Source organism: Podarcis bocagei (assembly GCF_964188305.1).
Source record: "Podarcis bocagei genome assembly, chromosome: 1".
Classification (NCBI taxonomy): domain Eukaryota; kingdom Metazoa; phylum Chordata; class Lepidosauria; order Squamata; family Lacertidae; genus Podarcis; species Podarcis bocagei.
This window is the reverse complement of record NC_138125.1, coordinates 8,143,487-8,151,534: the sequence shown is the minus strand read 5'-3', so window position 1 is coordinate 8,151,534 and position 8,048 is coordinate 8,143,487.

Genomic DNA, 8,048 nt, shown 5'->3' with positions numbered 1-8,048 from the left:
AAGGGGAGTTCAGCAACAGAATAGACTTGGAAGGTGGTGGCCCCTCCTTCAGTGGAGGATTTTAAACAGAAGTTGGTGGGTGGCTCCCACGCTGCATGGATTTGGCAGACCATCGATTCATCTACCTCAAACAAACCATTGTATGCAATGGTTTGCCAACTTGTCCTCAGCTTCTGGTCCACGATTCCTCTGAGGCTGTCTACAAATTGCTTATCAACTGGTCACAAGCATTTAAAATACATCCATTGTTTGGATCAGGCCAGTGGTCAATTTGGTCCAGCATCCTTGTATCACAGTGGCCAAATAGATGCTTGTGCGAAACCTACACACTCTGCCTACAGGGATGCGGGTGGCGCTGTGGTCTAAACCACTGAGCCTCTTGGGCTTGCCAATCAGCTCCTGCCAACCTAGCAGTTCAAAAGCATGCCAGTGCGTGCGTTCTGGTTTCCGTCACGGTGTCCTGTTGCCACCTTTGACTGGACTTAACCGTCCAGGGGTCCTTTACCTTTTTGCCTTTTACACTCTCAGCCCACCTGCAATTCCCAACAACTGATATTCAGAGCCATCCTGCTTTCAAGAACCCCTCCCCACAAACTGAATTTCAAAAATCAAAATCTGAAAATGTCCAGAATCCAAAAGAGCTCACATTCTGCCAATATTTATAGGAATAAACATAATAAGAAGCTGTCTTGAATTTATCTGTTTGGTTTGGAACACACAAAAACTTTAATGAAAAGAAGAAGAAGAGTTTGGATTTGATATTCCGCTTTATCACTCCCCTTCAGGAGTCTCAAAGCAGCTAACATTCTCCTTTCCCCTCCTCCCCCACAACAAACACTCTGTGAGGTGAGTGGGGCTGAGAGACTTCCGAGAAGTGTGACTGGCCCAAGGTCACCCAGCAGCTGCATGTGGAGGAGCGGAGACGCAAACCCAGTTCCCCAGATTATGAGTCTACCGCTCTTAACCACTACACCATTTTAATTTTTTTTAAAAAAAGGAAGCTGTCCTTTTGAAATTATTTATTACATTTGTATACCACCCTTCATCCATACATCTCAGGGCGGTTCATAACATAAAAATGCATAATAAAAACACAAAATACATCATAAAAAGAAGAACAACAACAAAATCACATGTCAATAACCCCCCCAAAAAAACACACACATTTAAAAGGGGTATAATATGTTAATCAGCCAAATTAATCAGTTAATATAGCTAGTTTATAGGTCAATCAGTTAATTTATCAGTCCTACCATTCAATATGAATGGTCCTGGTCTGGGAGAACAGGGTTTGAATCCCCACTCTTGCCATGAAACTCGCTGGGTGACCTTGGGGGCTAATCACTGCTTCTCAGCCTAACCTACCTCGCAGGACTGTTGTGGGGTTAAATGAGGCAGGGAGTACCATATACGTGAGCCTTGAGCTCCCGGCAGGGGTAGAGGGAAAAGGTGGGATATAAATGCAGAAAATAATGAATGAATGAGTCATACAGTCTACTGACTCACGTTGTGATATTGCTGCGGCCTCCGTTTCCTGCAATTTCTCCCCAGAAACGCACCTAATGGGCTGACACTTCGAAAAGATAACTCATGAGCACATGGAATGTTCATAAACATTCCCTTGCGTCTCACCTGCGCAGCCAATGGCTGGGAACGTCTGGCTTCAAGAAAGTGCAGCCAGAAGTTTCAAAAAGTGCCATCCATGTTCGTTTCGTGGCCCTGCTTTTTCTCTCTTCAATTTTTATCTGGTTTGGGGAGTCAATTACCCAAATCATTTGCGTCCTTTGCTTTAATGTGATCCCCATCCGTATCCCTGTAACCAGAGGAAAGTTCCTAGCAGACTATTATTATCCCAAATCCGGCTTTGACTTTGCTAATAGGTATATAGGTTAATAGATTGGTTTTTTTATTAATGGATTTGCCCTTTAGGCTGAGTTTCTCAAGTTACTGTTCTTTGGTGTCTGTTTTAAACCCGCAGTGCTTTCTTAATGGGTTCAGATTGCCTAAAATGTGTGTTGCCGCCCCTACCCCCGCTTGCAATCCTTTCTAGTAATGCGAACCATCTTTCCTGTTAGGCCAGCTGTGCAGAGACGGGGAGGTTGCAGGGGAAAGGAATTTCAAGAGCAGAGAACTCCCCGTTTGCCCCACCCCATTCCTTTCTGATGGTCAGCATTTTATGGATGATTCTGCATAATCACCAGCTCCGAGACTCTCTTTAAATCTGCATAACAGATGAGTTTTGTATCCGGATTGCACCTGCCAGCCCCCCCCCCCAAGTTCTGTGCATTCAAGCTCCCGTGCTGCAGAATACCCACATTGCATCCCATTTGGTAGAAGACAGAAAGGGCAACCAGAGCATTGGAGTGTACGTTGATGGGCTCCTCTGCAAGCAGGACCCTCAATGGCACACAGCTTGCATGTGGTGCTGTGGTCTAAACCACTGAGCCTCTTGGGCTTGCGGATTGGAAGGTCAGCGGTTCAAATCCCCGCGACGGAGTGAGCTCCCGTAGCTCTGTTCTAGCTCCTGCCAACCTAACAGTTTGAAAGCATGCCAGTGCAAGTAGATAAACAGGTACCACTGTGGTAGGAAGGTAAGCAGCGTTTCCATGCACTCTGGTTTCTGTCACGGTGTCCCGTTGCACCAGAAGTGGTTTAGTCATGCTGGACACATGACTTGGAAAGCTGTCTGTGGATAAACGCCGGCTCCCTCGGCCTGAAAAGAGAGATGAGAACCGCAACCCCATGCAGTGGTACCTCGGGTTAAGTACTGAATTTGTTCCGGAGGTCCGTTCTTAACCTGAAATTGTTCTTAACCTGAAGACCACTTTAGCTAATGGGGCCTCCTGCTGCCGCCGCGCCGCCGGAGCACAATTTCTGTTCTTATCCTGAAGCAAAGTTCTTAACCTGAAGCACTATTTCTGGGTTAGCAGAGTCTGTAACCTGAAGCATATGTAACCTGAAGCGTATGTTACCCGAGGTACCACTGTAGTCGCCTTTTGTGGGAATGTTCAGGGAGGCAGGAGAGGATATATCGTTTATTAATATCCTTCCTAACTTGTGCTAGCAAGTTCTATAACTTAGCAGAGTTTTACATTCCCCTTTTAGACACACAGCAGATAGCTGGTTGCAGGCTTGTTTAAGCCTCTCAGTATTAGATTTCTGGTAAGTTCCCTTATATCCCTCTTAAAATAATAAACACGCCACAATCTTGTGTAAAGTATATAAAAGAAGTTTACTCACACCGTCAGTTCACAGTTGGATCCCTGAAGGCAGACTTAGTTACAAAGTATATCCATGTGGATCTATCCCATATGGCGATAATCCCAGTGTCCTCTGTTGGCTGAGAGCCAACAGAGCATTTCTAGCTAAAAGGCTGCTCCAACAACGGAGGAAGTCAAAGACAGAAGAGGTGCACTGTGTGACTTGCCCATTTGTTACCTGGACAGGTAACGTCACACCCACCTCCCATCACATGCAAAAGGGAGGATGCCCCAGCCCAGGAGGAAACAGGAAGTTTCGACTGGCTGGACCAAACAAAATTTCAGGGTCGCACACTTACGAAGCTAGTGAGTTCCATGGTTTCACCATGCGCTGTGTGAAAAAGTCTTTCTGCCCTGAATCTTCCAAGATTCTGCTTCTGTGGACATCCATGAGTTTTAATGTTACGAGAGAGAGGTGGGAAGTTTTCACTCTCTTTCTGCATTATTTTAGAAACGTTCATTGTGTCACTTCTTATTCACCTTCCCTCTAAGCGAAAACGTCTCAAGTGCTGCAATCTTTCTTCCTAGGGGAGTTGCTCTACCCCTTGATAATGTTGTCTGCCCTTTTCTGACCCTTTCCCCCCAATTCTACACCATTTGCATGACATTGCAGTATTTGCACTTATTGTAGAGTAATAATAATAATAATAATAATAATAATAATAATAATAATAATAATAATAATAATAATAATTTATTATTATTATTTATACCCCGCCCATCTGGCTGGGCTTTCCCAGCCACTCTGGGCGGCTTCCAACACAATATTAAAATACAGTAATGCCTCAAACATTAAAAGCTTTGGGTGGCGCTGTGGGTTAAACCACAGAGCCTAGGACTTGCCAATCAGAAGGTCGGCGGTTCGAATCCCCGCGACGGGGTGAGCTCCCGTTGCTCGGTCCCTGCTCCTGCCAACCTAGCAGTTCGAAAGCAGGTCAAAGTGCAAGTAGATAAACAAGTACCGCTCCGGCGGGAAGGTAAATGGCATTTCCGTGTGCTGCTCTGGTTCGCCAGAAGCGGCTTAGTCATGCTGGCCACATGACCTGGAAGCTGCACGCCGGCTCCCTCGGCCAATAAAGTGAGATGAGTGCCATAACCCCAGAGTCGGTCAAGACTGGACCTAATGGTCAGGGGTCCCTTTACCTTTAAACAGGGCTGCCTTCAGATGTCTTCTAAAAGTCTGGTAGTTGTTTGTTCTCTTTGACATCTGGTGGGAGGGCGTTCCACAGGGCGGGCGCCACTACCGAAAAGGCCCTCTGCCTGGTTCCCTGTAACTTGGCTTCTCACAGGGAGGGAACTGCCAGAAGGCCCTCAGCACTCACTGGACCTCAGTGTCCGGGTAGAACGATGGGGGTGGAGACACTCCTTCAGACCCTAAGAGTCATTTAGTCCAACCCCCTGCAGTGCAGGAATACCCCTCTCCTAGGCACCTCTCCTATCCTCCCCACTGAAGTTTCTCTGAAGTTTCAGACCCTGACAATGAAAGAGGAATGAAGACAAAGGCATTAGAGGAAAAGTCATCTCTGTACAGAGAGAGAGAGAGAGCCAGTTTGACTCTTTCCCAAAGAGAACAGATTCCCTCCCACCCGGCTCTATTGGAATCTCATGACCAAGCAGCTGATTGAGGAAATCGGATCTTCAGCATTTTGCTTGTTGCTGTTTTATGAGGACCAGATGTGGAACGGGGGGGGGGGGGAATGCTCTGCAGGAAAAGAAAAAAAGAAAAACACCCGCTCTCCCCCAGTCGTCACTCAGCACTCTGGAATGCATTTCATTTTGCTTCAAAGCTCAGGAATGGCCTTCCAGACATTGCTAAGCCAATTAATCCCTATCTATTGTCACGAAACATCACATACTGCCCACCTCAAGAAGGGTTTTTTCCACTGTGCATCCACTTTTGTGGCGGAGGGATGCAAAGGGATGGCTGAGACAGGCTTGCTGGACACACTTGCATGTGTGAATCAGCATCAAGCAGATCAACCGGACACACAGAGAGAGAAAGTCTCCATATTCCAATGCTTTTTGACTTGCACTTTCCGAAGTGACTGAATCATCTTGAGCAATGGCATGATCCAACATTTGGGGGGTGGTCTTGCACTATTGTTCTGAGATTTTCCCCAAACCAAAAGCTGCCATCTTACTAAAATTATAGAAATGAAGTGAACTTGTCTGCAGAACTGTGTGAGTGAGTCTCCTCCTTTGTTTGTTTTGCTCAAGCCCAGGAAAGCACCAGCAATTACAATCAGCAAACTTGTTTTTTCTACTTAAGAAATCTAAACTGGCCTCTCTCTTTTTTGAGAAAAATGTCTTGCTTCTCCTTCAACATCCTGCTTTTGCTCCTGGTCTCTGATGAGGACTGAACTCTCTGCAACGCTGAGATTCTAAATGTTATCGCCATGCATTACACATGCCTTCATTTAGTATCTTTTACCTGGGCATGAGCCTTCACTGCATTTCTATGGGGCTTTCCATAGCTCAATCCACGTTCAAGGCGGCTTGCAACATGAAAAACTTTACATCATTGCCAACACAGCAGCGGTAGTCATAAACAACAAATTAAACATCAAAAAGTATGCAACCCAACTGAAACAATTTCCACACAAATCATATTAAGATACAATAGGTAAAGGTAAAGGGACCCCTGACCTTAGGTCCAGTCGCGGACGACTCTGTGGCTGCGGTGCTCATCTTGCTTTATTGGTACAGCTTCTGGGTCATGTGGCCAGAACAACTAAGCCACTTCTAGCGAACCAGAGCAGTGCACAGAAACACCGTTTACCTTCCCACCGGAGTGGTACCTATTTATCTACTTGCACTAGCGTGCTTTTGGACTGCTAGGTTGGCAGGAGCAGGGACGGAGCAACAGGAACTCACCCCGTCACGGGGATTCGAACTGTCGACCTTCTGATCGGCAAGTTTTAGGCTCTGTGGTTTAAGCCACAGGGCCACCCACGTCCCCCAATACAATATAAACATACAATAGAAATATACAATACAATATAAGATACAATATAAAGATACAAATAATTAATATCAATAATAGCAACAACCCCCCACCGCCACTCCAACAAAAAACTTCAAGCAATCCCCCAGCCCAAAAGTCTGTTCAGGAGGCTCAACTTTTGCAGCTGGAGTCAGTCCGAGCTCCGCCCTCCCAGGGCAGCTGGGAAAAGTCCTGCAAGGCAGGGAGCAGGTCTTCCATAGCTGAGATTGCCCAAGATGGTGAAATAATGGGCACACACCCCTTTTACTACTGAAAGCTACATTTGGTCACCTGGCTTGTGAATGCGCTTTGTGATGATGTTTGTAATGTGGGCTCATAGCTTCAGTATTGCCATAGTATTGACAAAGGTGTATTGCCAGAGCTTGGTGACTTTTTATTTCTCGTTTCATAGAACTGGAGAGTTGGAAGGGACCCTGAAGATCATCTGGTCCAAGAAGAAGAAGAAGAGTTTGGATTTGATATCCCGCCTTTCACTCCCCTTCAGGAGTCTCAAAGCGGCTAACATTCTCCTTTCCCTTCCTCCCCCACAACAAACACTCTGTGAGGTGAGTGGGGCTGAGAGACTTCACAGAAGTGTGACTGGCCCAAGGTCACCCAGCAGCTGCATGTGGAGGAGCGGAGACGCGAACCCGGTTTCCCAGATTACGTGACTACCGCTCTTAACCACTACACCACACTGGCTCTCTGAAAACCCCCTGAAATGCAGGAATATGCAGTTGTCCCATCATAGCTGTCAACTTTTCCCTTTTCTTGCCAGGAATCCTATTCGGAATAAGGGAATTTCCCTTAAAAAAAGGGAAATGTTGACAGCTATGTGTCCCAGACAAGGATCGAACCTGCAGCCTTGGCGTTATCAGCACCATGCAGCGAGAACGTTCAGAAAATGCCTTCATCATAGCAGTATTCATACACTAGGCATGGCTTTTTCTTAGCCTTTCTTGAATTACTGGCCCTGCATGCCCTTTGCACATTTTCTCTTTGCTTTGCTTTCCTTTTCGTGGGGGGGGGGGGAAAACCCACCATGAAACTCAGGCTAGTCACTCACTCTCTGCTTAACCTACCTCGCAGGGTTATCGTGGGGAAAGGAACAAATATAAATTTGTTGTTGTTGTTGTTTAGTCATTTAGTCATGTCCGACTGTATATATATGTATATATATATATATATATATATATATATATATATATATATATATATATATATATATATATATATATATATATATATGCTTTCGTAGATTTTCACGGGTACAGGAATGCAGGTTTTGGTGTCTTCGGGTGTCTTCCCGTGTAAGAGTTGGGGTGTCTAGGCGACGTTTCGACGAGGTCTCACTCGTCATCTTCAGGCTGGTGCTTTCGGCTTCTTGTTACTGGAACAGAGCAGGATCTCAGTGTTTGAGTTCCTATAAATACTGTTGAGGGGGTGTGGTGTATAGCCTCCAACGTTCTGGGCAGAGAGGAAGTTCCCAGGTTAGTGTGTCTTTTCTTCTTTTGTTCATTAATTACTTGAGGGATATCTTGAGTGATTTCTTGAGTGATATTCTGAGTACCACTTAGGAGGGTCATTAGGTGTGGATTAGTTGCTAAAGCTTTCGTGTCTTGACCTCTTGAGCTTGTGAAGAGTTTTTTCTGAGAAGATGGCTGTACTGCACTTAGTTGTGCTCTGGCTTGGCTTCGTGCACAAAACCACAGCTCGCCCCTATACACGAAGCCAAGCCAGAGCACAACTAAGTGCAGTACAGCCATCTTCTCAGAAGCACAAAACCACAGCTCGCCCCTATACAC